Genomic DNA, 14,171 nt, shown 5'->3' with positions numbered 1-14,171 from the left:
TAAGGGGGAAGGGGGCAGAGGACAAGTGCTGTTGGCAGCACGTTGCAGGAGCATCGTTAGACATTGAGAAAGATATCATTAGATTAAAAAGGTATCTTCAGAGGGAAACAAAAGGCGAGCCCGGGCCCAACGTGAGCTGCAGTCACTGCTGCTAACAATGGATGCACAGGCATTTCCTGGGAGAGGTTCCCAACCTCAGGCAGAGTCCAAGGGGTGCTCACACACACTGACTGTCATTCCAGCAAATAAATGGTCAACAGAGCTCCACATCTCCCTCTCAGCTCAAGATGAATTACTCATCTAAAATGACAGCTACTGTCTAGTGCCTGAGCGTTGTCAGGCGCTGTGTCACCCATTCATGTTCTTCAAGGACAAATGGTTTCGCTTCTCTCAGGCACGTTTCTCAATTTGCCTTGAAAATGCTTAGCAAAGGATGACAGATCTTCTCCTGGTTTTATTGCTGAGGCTGAATAGGAACTGATCTGTTCATCATATGTAATGTCTATCAAGACAGAGAGGGTTCTTAATGCATTCAAATTACTTTTCCTGGGTTGATTTTCCAGCCACTCTGTGACTTTTTGTAATGCTTGTGTGAAATGAAAGCTCAGCCATTTTTGGAGCATTACCCAAGGAAAATATTGATCCTGCTAAACTCCTGAAAACTGGCACTGGGATCTGAAGTTGGGCACTTATTTCTCTAGTTTTTCTTTTGTCAAATAGGTTTAACCTCTATGCATTCTGTATCTTACTGGTTTAGAATGGGCAGTTTAATGGTCAGATGATTCGCAATATATGGGTACGTAACAGCAAAACGAATCTGTTGGGGTTATTCATGTGCTTTTGGATTTGATTTACTTCCTACTTCCTTATTTAATAACTAGGTTCCTTAAGACTCCTTAAGCTTGAATGACCCATGTTTTGTTGGCAGGTCTATTCCAATGACCCCTGCCAAGACCCCTGCCCCAGTGCGTCTATCAGACAAAAATGAATCTATTCCAGGAGCTATCAGTTCCCATTATCTCTAATTGAGGCTGACAGTTGGAGACAGGCCTCATTATTTTTAATTGGGCCCTATAGTTCTAGAGTTAAATTAAACACAATTTAATGCAGATAGCTCATATACATTGGCATGACAGAGTCAAAGTTTCCTGAAACAACAGGTTTTGGTTCCAGGCTTTGCTTTTAAAGTGGTTTTACTGCTTTGGGCTGTGCACTGTTTAAAAGATGCCTGTTGCTGATGACATGTACTTTCATTAGAGTGTGACCTGATCATGCACCTGTGGAGCCTTGCCACTACATACACTTCTATACTGAAAATCAGCATGTAGGCATAAGGTGGTGATGAAGAGCTCGGACTGCCTGGCATAGATTCATATGCAATTGTTAAGATAGCTTTAAACAGATTTGCAGTCACTAGTCATGCAAATGGAAGGAAGTCCTGAAAGTTTCCCCAAAATTCCTGAGTGGAAGCTTTATTCAGAACTTAAAATGAAGATACCTCTGCTTACCTCCACAGGGCTTTGGACCAGAGCAGCTGGCCATTCTTCTGTCATGAAGCAAGCACTCTTGTCACCCTCAGGTGGTGCTTTTCTGTGGAGACACCGCTGAATAAAGAAGGAATTGAAGCATCCTGTTACACAGGTGCATGTTGCTCTATTATGAATGATCATGCACTGAATTGTCACAGGGAAGGACAGACCAATCCATGCCAGTGAAGGAGCCCATCTCACCACCCTTACTTACAGACTTCAGCCATACAAAAGCTTGTAAAACCATTCCTTGTGCTCATAGTGAGGCAGCAGTAGGCTGCAAGACTAGGTCAGTTTTTATTGAATCTTTTGCTTTGCCAGAGGTTCTGAAGGAGGAAACACATCAATGCTACTCCTCATTGGATTAAAGGTCATGGAACCAAGTTTCCCGCTTACAGAAGGCTCTGATTAATTACTGGACTTTCAGCTGCAAGTTTCCCTTTACAGGTAAGGTTAACAGATAACTTCTTCCACAGGGCATTTCCTTTAATACATCCGCATGTGCTGCAGCTCCCTCGGCAGCTTTGCTGAAGGTCAAATAAATAAACTCCAGCACTTCTCTAATGAGCTGTGACACACACAATCAAACTGGGCAGGTTTTCACCAATATGTGTATAGGAATCCAAGACAAGTCTCCCTCTGGAATGGCAGGAACTCTGAGAGCTCCAACAGCGTGCATTCAGTCATTATATATTATTGTGTGTTTGATTAACAGATACTTATAATGGAAATTGTGTCATCAAGCCTATAGGCTAGGCTTGCCCTGGAGAAAAAGAACAAGGATTACCCGGTGTTTAGGTGGTCACTGTTCCTTCCCGACTGCTTTCCTTGGCCTGGGTATGGGATCCTTTCCAGATCAAAAGTCAGTTATGCCTTACTTCTCCTAGCAAGTTTCTTCTGAAGTATGTTACACCTGCAGCACTGAGTCTCACCACAGAGGATGAGAGGGATGGAGCTTAGCAGGGAGAGAAACCAGTGCAAGAGGGAGGAAAAGAAGAGTCAGAGCAGAAGCTTGCAGGACACGAGTCAGTGACAGTGTTCAGGCTGTAGGGCAAGATTTCCTTTCCCCGTTCTATAGAGAAAATGGGGCTGGGGAGGAATGATACCGTTTCTCTCCCAAATATTTTTAATGGAAGTAAAAAGAGTTACCAGAAACAGTGGGTTTTGTCAATCCAACCGGTCACTTGAAGGTATATCTTACAGCAGCTCTGGAATTCCAATTTTCCTGCCCACATTCCATGTGCACATGCTACTTTAGACATAGCTCAATGCATGAGCTGCTCGGCTCCTCTACTCATTAGGTATTTTTGTTAGCTTTAGCTTGGCCAGCAGAAAACCCCTCTTTTCCTAGCACTGCAGGAGGTCCCTGCTGTGACAGGCTAAAATACCAAAAGATACAAGGGGTCTGTCATATGCTGTTGTCCTTTTGATTGAACTTGGAGAGAAAAGGCTTTTGTATAGCTTGTGGCCAGTTAGCCAGCACACTCCTAATATTATAGGCGCAGATTTAGTGACCTGCATGAGAAGTGAGATTGAAATAGATTTATTACAGCTTTCCATGCCCCTAGAAACCATGGATCTGCACTTGGGATTTTTAAGGGCTCTCTTGTACATTAGCATTTGAGCACTGCAGAGCAATTCATGTTTGAATACTCATAGCAACTGTGCAAAGGGGGGAAGCCTTCTTAGTTGTGTTTTACACATGTGGAACTGAAGCTTTAAGGGTGTATTTACGTGATACAGTACAATGCAATGGAAAGGTTGAGATGAGGTAAACTTAAGTGGCTTGGATCCTGGAAAGCAGGCTGGTTTCTAGGCATTTTAGACACATGCTTGCTTTGTAAGGCATTATCCTGTGTGCAATAAGCATTTTTTGGGTAAATTCACACCAGAGGCTTGTGGCTAAGCAGAGAGCTGCATGCAGGGGTCACAAATCCTGACCGACCCTATCAGTCCTATTTCTGTGCAGACATAGGCTCCCATGGTGGGTAAATTACACATTCATTTATTAAATCCTAATAAATGGATTTGTCATTCCCAGTTATTATCCGAACATCACTGAAAATCAAATCTTCTGGTCTGTTTAAGCCACCTGATTTGGCTTCTGTCATCACTCACAAAGCTGTGTCCTGTGTGCTGAGCCCCTCTGCTCACGCACAGCCACTGCTCCTGGGCTGACATGCGTGGAGCCGGCAGAGAGCTTCGAGGACTGACAGACACCTTCTCTGGAGCATAATGACCCCTTTCAGCTACAGGGCTGAAATGCTTTACATGTCACCCTTCTGTTGTTAGCAGAGGAACAAAGCTGACAAAAATATCACTTCCATATTTATTGTACTAATTAACTCTGGATGTCCCAGCACCCCAGGCAAGTCCCAGCACTGCTTGCTGGGTACGTTTCTGAATGCTTTCCGACTCAGGGTGAAACTTTACATCCTTGTTCTAAGAAATTCCTCCTAATTCCCAGTGCAAATAGAAGGATATGTTCAGTTCAAAAGAAGTAAGTGAGAAGAGCAAGGGTTTATTCTGCTGCATGGCATGATGACAAAGTTATAGACAACATTTTGTCAGACATGATGTTTTCTCTTCTTTATTTCCTAGAATGCCAAATCCATGAGAAGATGATGAGACCCAGGCCCTGGGAAGGTGGTTTTTCCTGTTCCAAATACCATTCAGAGTGATGCTAGTGAAACTTCAAATGTAAAACAGGTCCCATGGCACAGGTGGGAACCCGAGGCAGTGAGTGAATCATTCAGTAGGATGTGTTACATCTGCATGATTTCAGGTTTGTCTTGTGAAGATGAGCTGTTTGATGGGCTACATTCATGATTACATGGCTTGCACAATTTGCTGTGTAAGATTCATGGATTGTCATGGCCATCCTGGATTGATAGTAAAGAGTTGGAAGAAAAAAAGGCTTGTATTTGTAACAGTCTCTTCTCAGCAGGTTTTAAAGCTTAAAGCATGCTGGCTATCAGAGAGACTGCCCTGGCTCTGTCAAGTAGTCATGTACTGGTGGCACATCCCCTGCTCAGTGTGCTGATATGCAACATGAAAATGATGTATTCCAATCTTACAATGACAGAGTCTTTGCAGCTTGAAACATTTGCTCGTGGGTGCCTGCACTACCACGTAAGCACAGTGTGGTTTGGAGAGACTCACAGGGAGCAGGTTGCGGTTTTGCTGTATTTCACCAGGATCAAATTATCTCCTGTTCCCTCTGGGCTTTTTTTGTCTGCTTTGTTTGTTTCCTCTCAACTGGCTCGAGAAAGAATGTGGGTTATAAACAAAAGATGTGGAGGATTTAATTTAGCTAGTCAAAAAATACTCTTTTCAAATGTTAAACCTGGGGCTGAAAGAGGCTCTGAGCTGCTGGGTTGAAAGGAGAGGAGTTTTTTCTCAGTGCTGTTCAGCCATCACCAGCCCCAGCAGTGATGGGAGAGACTCAGGTCCTAAGCTGATGGATCTGCCCCATGCTACCTTCTGACACAGCACCACTATTGTACCTTGCCTGCTAGCCTGCTTTCTTCTTTAAATAATATATACAGGACAGGCCTGTATAATTCACCGGCCAGCTTGCAGTGATGTGGAGAACAGATTAAAAAGGAAAATGAAAGTATCTGGGGATTTTAGCAGAGCAGTCCTATTTATCACTCGGGATGTTTGGAATGAATGAGTACATGGGTGAATAATTGATAACTATTTTAACACCAGCAAGAATTCAATTAAATATGAACAAGAGGAGGCTGGGCACATGGTAAAGTATTTCTCTTTCCCTTTTGACTGCGAACAATCCTTTCGGATCTGGTCACTGAAGACAGCTGGCAATGAAATGGGTGTGTGAGAGAGGAGGAAACCAGATATTATGTTACTTAAAAGTCATTCATCATGTCACAGGAAGGCAGGAATCTGAACTCCTGAAATAAATAACCGCTAAAGGTGATCTCTCTGCACAGAGGTACTGCGGCATGAAGCTGCTTCCAGCCACTAAACTGTTCCCTCTGTAATTAGGCCAGGTACCCAAGTGCTGTGCTTGCAGTATGTCCAGGGAAGAACAGGACACACTACAATGATTTCCTGGGCGAGAGACCTCCATGAACTGTCTGTATGCAATGCAGTATTCCCATTTCCGTTTTACCCGCATGGGCACTGGAGTAAAGCAGGATTCTGGGTTCAGTTTTCAAGCCTGAGTTGCAAAGGCTATTTGAAGAGCCCCATCAGTATCTGTCCATCAGAGAACCTTGACTCCAAGCGCAACATTAATCGTCATTTTGCATTTGGCAGCAAAGAATATGATTTCCTTCTGTCTTTTAATTCCATGCTTGTTTTTAACTACCCTGCATTCCCCACTGAGAATGGATGGCATGGAGAGATCTGTTGGATACTTTATCTGGTGGCGACTTCAAGCTTGTAACTGCCTGAAAGAGTAACAGTGCTTTTGTTGGTGGTCAAGGTAACAGCACCATAGCCCATCAAACAGCCCAGGCCAGGTTATTAAAAACATACTGCCCTGTCTGTGTAAAAAACCAGAGATTTTGAGATGAGGATGGGTACAAAAGCTCCTGTCAGCACAATAAGCGATTGTGAGGGATCAGTGTAACAGTTCCGAGGGTTCGACTGGGGCTGAGCCCACTTTGGTTTTCCATCTCCTGTAACACTCAGTGACACAGTCAGCTCTACTCTGATAGCTTGTCATACATCAACTAATGAGTTTCCTCGGCGTTTCTGCCCTGAAGTCGGCAATACACGTTCATATACTCTTCATCTATGTATCATTCATATTCTCTTCATCTATTTACTATTCAGGTGCCTGAGATCTAAAGTGAGTGGCTTTACAGAGTTTATCAGCATTCCCTATGAGGCAAGTGTGCACAGGAGCTACAGAAGTCAGTCTGTGGGACTGTTAGCCTGAGCCTTTGCTGCTGCTCAGTTTTGTCATGTGAGCGCTCTCCGCTCTTTGTTGTGCATAGCTTTGCATTCTGCTTTGCTGTGCTTCATGTATAAATATGCACATCCTTTAGATGCACCACACAATACATAATGGGGAATGAACTGGTAGATAAATCTTGCTAGATAAATCTTGACAAAGTTTCATAAATGTTTTCTCTGTCTTTATTTAAGCAGCTCTGGAGATCACTTGGAGCTCGAGGTCTGCTTTTCGTCAGGCAATGTGTGTGGGACTGAGCGTGAGGACGGTGCAGCGCGGCTGCCAGCAGAGGTAGGAGTGCCTCTCCTCAGATCTGGTTACAACACGTCAGGACCCTGGAGAAAAAAAGGGAGAATACAATATGTGAATGTGAGAGTTGAGCATTCATTGCAACGCTCTTTAGATTCTGTTTTCTTTAGGGTAAGGCTGTATCCTTGTCAGAGGGGACAGCACGTTGCACGGTGAGGTGGAGGGCTCACAGACGTTGCAGCAATGCAGGAGAGTTGGTAAAATTCAGTCTGAATTGGAACCACATTAAAGATTCATGTGTAGTCTTAGCATCTGTTCCTCCTTTGTAGGATATCTGCACTTTAAATTTTTAAGCATGTCTTAGCCTCAGCCTGGGAAGAGAGATACTATAACCTAGAGAATATACATTATTAACCTTGAAGCATCCAGCTCGTGTCGGCTCCTACAGCCTCTGACGTTCCAGTTTGTGCACTAGCAGATGAGCACCCACCACCCAGTCTGAGACGCAGCCTGGATGGGGCTCAGTCCAGGGCCAGTTTTAATGCAGCAGATGGATGCACTCACCTATTTCAGTAGTTTGTAATTAACATATAATGCTTATACCAGCTCATCAAAGATCGCTGGGGCTTGCAAGGGAAGATAGAGTTTCTAGTTCTTATCTTGGAAAAGTGGCCACTAAGTGTATGCAGGTGCCACAGGACCAAGTCCCCAACTCCCACGGTGAATTATTAATGGTGCTTTATTCGGGTGAGGACATAGCCTCCTCGCCTGCTGCACAGTGTTACCAAGGACCTTAAACAAGTTCAAAGCACCTTTTGAATGGTTTAGCTGGAATAATTGTTAAGAGCTGACTCTAACAGCATTCAAGATGGATACCCAGGTAACTTTCATTCTTAGTGGCTGTGGTGATAGATGCATTAGCAGCTAGCAGAAGATGTAACTCCATAGGGTATTTCTATTAACTGCATTAGTAGATATTTAAGTAGTGCATTTCCATAGGCTATATGATGCTATAATGACTTTGAAATAGCATTTTTCTAAAGCACACAACTGGTAGAATTCAGTCACAAATATCAAGAACTTCGTGGTGCAGAAGCGTGTGTTGTGTTTAGCTTGGATGAGGGGCCTTCAGCAGGAAGAGTGACTTTTATCCTCGATACCTGTGCACCATAAATGTTCACGTGCCATCTCTGCTGGCTAATTTAATTTCGTGGACTTCAACAAAGGTACTTCTTGGAAGCTGTGACTGGGGTGACATCTCTCTTGCATGCTAATGCAGTCCTGACAGAGGAGATGACAGATGGAACTCCAGGATCAAAGCAGCTTTTCTCCAGCAAGATATTTAAACTCCAAGGTTTCTAACAGCTTTTGCCATTAGGGTACTGGTTTCTTGGTCTCTGCTGATGACTTTCTCTTCCCATAGCAAAACTTGCAGGGAAAACTCTGAGAGACCTCTGTAGCAGTACTGCATAACTAACAGAATCTGGTCTCTTAAATAGTCCAGTTTAGTCTTTCTTAGTGCTTAGGAAGTTCTGGAGCTGGCCTGTGTGGACAATGGTCACAGCATTGGCGTGGCACTCTGCCTCCAGCGGTCTCCATCAAATCTCGTCACGGAACCTGGTGCCAGTTTCTGTAGGACTGACATCCAGGTGATCTTGACATCTGAAAGGTCTTTTCCAGCCTAGTTGATTCTGTGATTCTTGGCCCAGAGCTGACTCATAAGCAAATGAATGATGTGGTGAAGATCTTGTGATCTACTTGGTTATAGATAACTTGGTTAATCCTTCAGTTACTTCTGAAGCATCAGTGGGTTGAGCCCACTGAAGAAAAGAGCTTCCTTTGCACCTCCTTTTCTCCTCTTCCCCGCTGAAAATCGGTGCCTGTGTTTGGGGGGACAATAGAGCTCACATACGATGCATTTCGTGAAGGTCAGTCGTGGTGTCCTCAGAGAACCGTGGTTGAAAAGCAGCACAGAGAGCTGCTCCATCAAGTGATTGGACTGGAGGGAGCTCGGCACAGGAGGAGAGGGAGGCCTGTGCAGGCTTGGGGGGGGGTTGAAGCAAGGAGTGACACTGAGACACTGTGGAGAGGAGCTGGAGCGAAGGTGGTCAGCTGTGAGAGACAGCACGGAGCAGAGGGAGCAGCAGTGGACAGAGACCACAGCTCTGCAGCTGGCACCGTGAAGACCAAATGACAGAGCTTGATGCTGAAGCCAAAGAGAAGTAAGGGAATTATCCTCCAATAGAAGGTGACAGAGGCAGAAAGTAACATTTGAGCTGCATGTACTGAGCCAGAGAGAGAAATACAGTGACCAAAGGCAAGAGAGGATTCAAGTTTTAATTAGCCAGAATTAATTCCTTCCAAATCTTATGTCTGGCTGTAGCACGGAGTGAAAGGAGGTAAGAGTGGGTTTGCTTCAATGTGTCATAGTAGCAGAGAGGGGGATAGAGGGATCCCTTTTGGTGAGTTGAAGTGCTGGCTGCTGAACACGCAGGTGATGTGGGTGTCTGGCTGTGCAGTGATGCTCTTACATCAATTTAAGTTTTGCTTATTGCAACACTGAAGGGTTTATTGCTCTGCATTGTGCTTGTCCTTGTTGCTACTCTATAGGGCATGGTCTAGCTGAAAACAGAGACAATGGAGCCCCTCACTCACAGATCCAAGCCTCAGCATTGATATAAAAGAATCCATGGGATGTGGTAGGTACTGTGCCAGTGAAGCTTAAAACTGATACAGGAATGAGGGATTTCCTTTAAATAATAATTGAAGAATGCCTGAAAATACCTTTTTTTTCCTGAGGAGGAATTATTTTATCCAATTAAAACAATAATTAATTCTTCTCTTCCCCTTTTAATGTGTTTGTTTGACAGATCCAGACTCTCTAACAGCTGTCAGTAGCTGGGGGCTTTTGCAACTTTGCTGTGGAAGTTTTCCTCCCCACTGTTACATGAGGAAACAGATATTTGACATAAATCACGGTTATCAGACAAAAATAAAACACAAACTTCTTTGCTCTTGTCACATAACCCCACGCTGCTGCTTTGCCCCTCCTGATGTTAAACCTGCTCCTTCTTTATTTATCCTCCCAAGAGAAAACAGCTGGGACCTGCATTTCTCCTTCCTAAAACCCCAAAGCAGCGTTGCCTGCTCGTTTTGTTAAGGATGAAGTCTAACAAGTGATTAATGTTTTGTTGCTCCTATAAAACATACTTCTGCACTTACCCATTTTACCTATTTTAACAGGTTTTCCCTGTTTCAGGTGATTAAGTTTCCCTGCTTCAGCTGTGCTGTAGCCTTTTAGCAGTAAGGGCAAAGAGCTGCGTCACCTCCGCCTCCAGCCGGTTCTGCCTGGTGATGGATCATACACTGAGGGTGTAGTTTTGTGTTTCAGGGATTTATTTTTCTCTCTCCTGCTTGGCTTGCCTCAGGCTGCCTTTTTGTAACAATATGGAAGGAGTGGGGGTAAGTTCAGAGCTCTTTGTACAGTTTTCTGCTAATGTGTGCTTAAAAATGAGGCTTTCTGGCTAAATGAGGAGGGATAACTTGTTAAACTCATGTCTCACCTGCTCTGTGTGGGCACCAGTGGCTTCCTTCCCTCTCAAAGGAAGAGGGGTAGAACAGTTTCCAGGGTGTTTTGGGGAGGATGGTGTAACCAAGGAGGGAGGAAGGAAGGAGCTGAATTTCACATGCTTGGAGAAGAGAGGGGGTTTTGTCTTATCAGTGGAGAAGGGGCTTGCAACATGCACACTCGAGAGCTTGGTACTTGTATGTGTGGCTTGTGGAGCCTTGATCTTTACTTAGAAACAAACCCTAGGTTAACTGTGTTTGTGATGGCTGGGTCCTGCTGCACATAGAGTGCTGGAGGTCCCCACCACACCTTTTGTACTTGCTATGGAGCCAAAAGAACTTGGATGCTCTAAGAGGGATCACTGTGCTGCTCCTTTTCCCTCTTCTCTGTCCCCACTGCTGTATCTAGTCAACACAGAGTGCTCGCCTCTTCTCTCGCTTGGTTTTGGAGCTGCAGGCAGCGATAAGTTCCTCATAGGTACCATGACCAGACCCTTCCTACCTGAAGGATTTAAGTGTCCTGTTGCTAATGCCTTCATGTTTGTCTTTGTTAGCAAAGTGCTTTGTGTGCAAGGGGGTCCAGGAAAACTAAACCAAGGAAGGTCTGATAAGGATGGGGTTTGGATCAGTTTGGAGGACGTTTGCTGTTTATTCCCAGGAACGTTCCTGCGCTACCGTGGCTGCCAGCTCTGCTAAAACACTACACTGCCAGTAAATTTACACCAGGTAACGTAATGAGCCTGTGCTTGCAGCTTCCTCTGGTGCAGCCTGCGAGCTCCTGCGTGCAAAACTGCAGCCTTGGCATCAGCTGCTGCTTCAAGCCTGACAAACCAGGCCCAGAGCAAGTGCGTGTTCTAAATCAGCGTGAACATTTGGGTGACCTTTGCTGTAATTTATGTGAATTAGATCTTGTGCTGCAGCCTCGCAAGTTACTGGTTTGAAGTTGTTACCTAAGCAGATTCTGATGTTTTTGGAGGGGGTGGGGGGGTTCTTGTGCAAGGATAAAGACTGGCTTTTCTATGGGAATATGAGTTGTAACCTTGTTCTGGACAGCAGTTTGTTGTCCTGCACATCACTCATCTTCTTCCAGTTTTGATGCTGACTTGTCACCTTCCTCGAGAGGAGTGATTGCACAGGCCAGCTTCACCTTGCTTTCTGGTACCCAAAGGATTTTATCATTGGGGTTTGCAGTGCAGTGCTTCCATGGGAGATGTGATACCAACACTTACTTCATCTGGGGCCTTCTTGCTGTGCCCAGAAGTGTGTGTTTGGGTCCAGTTTTCCTCTAGTTCTCTCTTCTGACTGTCTCAAAGACTTGAATTCACCATCATGGCATTTACGCTTGTATTTCTGTAAACCAGTGCTGCACTGGGGGGGTCATGAAATTTTCCTATATTGGAATTATAGCATAAGAATGAAGATTTGTGATTGTGAAAATAGCAATATGTGAACATACTGTTGTTTAATGCTGCTCTCTCTGTAACATCTGGACTGACAGATACTCAAGGACTGTCCTTCTTGTTCTGGACGTTGCATGCATCTGCTCTCCCTTACTTCCAGAAGCTTTAACTCTGAATGTTAACTTTCCAGCTGGCAATCCTGTGCTCTGTTAGCTGGGGGATACACTATGGAGCTTATCAGCAATTTATGCTTTTGAATAAGGCATTCTGTTCTGCAGTTAATACAGATCCAGGATTCATGAAGGAGTTGCCTCTGCTCCAGCAGCAGTGGTAAACCTAAGCATGCCAGAAGAAAACTCTGGTGTTTATATCTAAAGAGCAATGACGGAGAAAACAAGAGTCAAGTGTCTATGTTCCAGCCTGGCAGGGTTTGTAGCTGGGGCTTAGGGTGTCTTAAATCTCCCGTGTGAGGTTTGATTGTTGTTGCTTTCCTCCACTCGGGTAGAGTAGCTGGGCTGTGGGGCCCTAAGCAGCGTTTTGGGCAGCAGCTCTGCTCGGTGCACAAGGAGTGATGAAGCAAATGGAGCTTTCCTAGCAATTGGGTCAAGTAAAAGGTGATAAAGAAGTGTTTAACACTTTGGGTCAGGTACCTGAATGCATCGATGCCTGCTGCCAGTGCTGTAACCTGGGGGCACTGGTGTGAACTGGGAATTCTGGGGTGAGAAGGGCTATTTTCCCCTAACCTGCTCCAGAAGGGCAAGCATACAGGCGCTAACCTCGACTCTGAGCTGCTCATATTAACCTGACAGGCAATTGTTTCATTAGAGCTGACGTGCTGAATAGGACTCTCTTTAATGATATTCTTTACCTGTCTCATTGTGTTAAAGTGGGGCCAGGAGAAGGGGGGGGGGGGGGCAGAGGAGCGAGCGGCGGCAGGTGGAACCGCGCATCAGCACCGGTTCCATGCCCCGACCCGCGCGGCGCAGCCCGGGTAGACCCCGCGTAACAAGAAAGAGTTGCTAAGAACAAATCTCTATTGTTCCCCGTCATCTTTAAATGAGTGTCAGGGTAGGCAGGGGGGCTTTGACCGTTAACCGCACAATTTAGCCTGCCCGTTGTGTCCGGCAGCCCCCCCCCGCCTCGGAGTTTCTCAGATGAGAAAAGGCGGCCTCAGCCCCTTATAAATGGGCCAACTCTTCTCCTTTGTGTGCAGACTGCCCAGTGTGAAATCTGCAGTGACGTTAAATGTTTTCTAATGAATAATTACTGAAAGGAAATGGAGGAATATATGTGTAATGGATTGTAGCGCATTAAAATGTTTTCTTTTGGGCACAAAAATGTTGTCCTTCACCAGCGCCGCGATTGTTTCAGGAAGCCTTTTGTGGGGGTTTGATTCTCAATGGATTATCTGTGAGCGCTCGCATTTCAAATAGAAATCAAAAGGGTCCTTTGGCAAACTAATGTTTTTCAAAATGGCAGCCATGAAGCCCATTTCGTATTTAAAGTTTGGGCTTTAAAGAAATGTTTGAACTCGGGAGATTTTCTCACTTTTTTTCTTTCTTTTGATTTATGAAAGTGAAGTGGTTCACCTCGACCTCTCCTCTATTGAGAAAGACAGACAGTCACCCTTTAACAAGTCTATAGCAGACTATGCCCTGGAGACAGACAAGAGGCCTTAAGAACTGTTGGCATTTCCCTAGGCTGTTGATTAACCTTAAAACCCTCTTATTCTGTATTCTTTTGAAAAGAAATTAGGTTACAATGTGTAAATTTTTCCACAGTATAATTGTATTTATGAATTCTCTTGCCTTGGACAGTTGTGCAAGATGGTCCAAGTTCCTCGTTACCGATCCAAGATGTCCCTTTTCCATGGTGCTGCTGCATTTCCAAGCATGGTCAATGTACAGCGGTTTAGTTTCATCATAAATGTGAAGGAGGTTCCTGGAGCTACAGGGGCCAGTCTCACTGGGGTATCTTAAAATCATCTCGGCTTCTTCTTGGCTTTGCTGCAATGGGATGACCATAACTTGGTCACCTGGGGGAGATCTGGTCTGGTTTAATCCATTTTATGTGCAGTTATTGTTCATCTGAAAATTACCCTGAACACATTAACTCTTACGAGCCAAGGTTTCCACAGTACAGTATTTCCCTATTGCTCTGAGCTCACTTGTTCTTTGGTTCCTATTGCCAACCAGTACCTCTTTGGTGTGGATTCCTTTTGGGGATGGAGGGATGGGGTCCTGCCTTCCCTGGGAACGGACACTGTGCAGGCAGCTGCCTGTAGCCCCTTCCAGCATCACTCTGGCATGCTGTAATCTTGACCTTGAGGTCGGTGCAGAGTTGAAGGGATGTGATTGCTGGGACCTGTCCGTGCTCTCCTGCTGGCCTGGCTGAGCCGGCTCTTGCAGAACATCTTCCTTTATCACTCTTTATGGTCAAGCACTGTCACTGCCCTTTTGGCCAGCTTCTTTTGAGAGCCTTGAGTGGAGGAAGGTGGAG

This window comes from Psittacula echo (genome assembly GCF_963264785.1).
Source record: "Psittacula echo genome assembly, chromosome: 13".
NCBI classification, from domain to species: Eukaryota; Metazoa; Chordata; class Aves; order Psittaciformes; family Psittacidae; genus Psittacula; species Psittacula echo.
The sequence above is the reverse complement of the archived record's forward strand: the minus strand, read 5'-3'. Positions refer to the sequence as shown.